Consider the following 276-nt stretch of genomic DNA (forward strand, 5'->3'; position numbering starts at 1 on the left):
TTCTGTGTGTTGTGTCCTCATTGACTCGTTCACTGTACCTGAAGTGTGCGCCTCTATCACATCAAACACACAAACCTTGTTAGTTGCTGTTGAACCAGATCAAAGTTCACTTAAAGTTTTAGTGGTCGTGTTTCGCTTTGTGCACAAACGGCCATCCGTCCAATAAGCGCCGCACCTGTCAGTCACCATGTGCTCCCCTTCCGCTCTTCACCCCTAGTTTTGGTATTTGGTTACATTTGCATCGCCGGACTTGAGAGAGAGAAGCGCCCCCCCCCC

Source organism: Platichthys flesus, chromosome 20, assembly GCF_949316205.1.
Source record: "Platichthys flesus chromosome 20, fPlaFle2.1, whole genome shotgun sequence".
In the NCBI taxonomy this organism is placed as follows: domain Eukaryota; kingdom Metazoa; phylum Chordata; class Actinopteri; order Pleuronectiformes; family Pleuronectidae; genus Platichthys; species Platichthys flesus.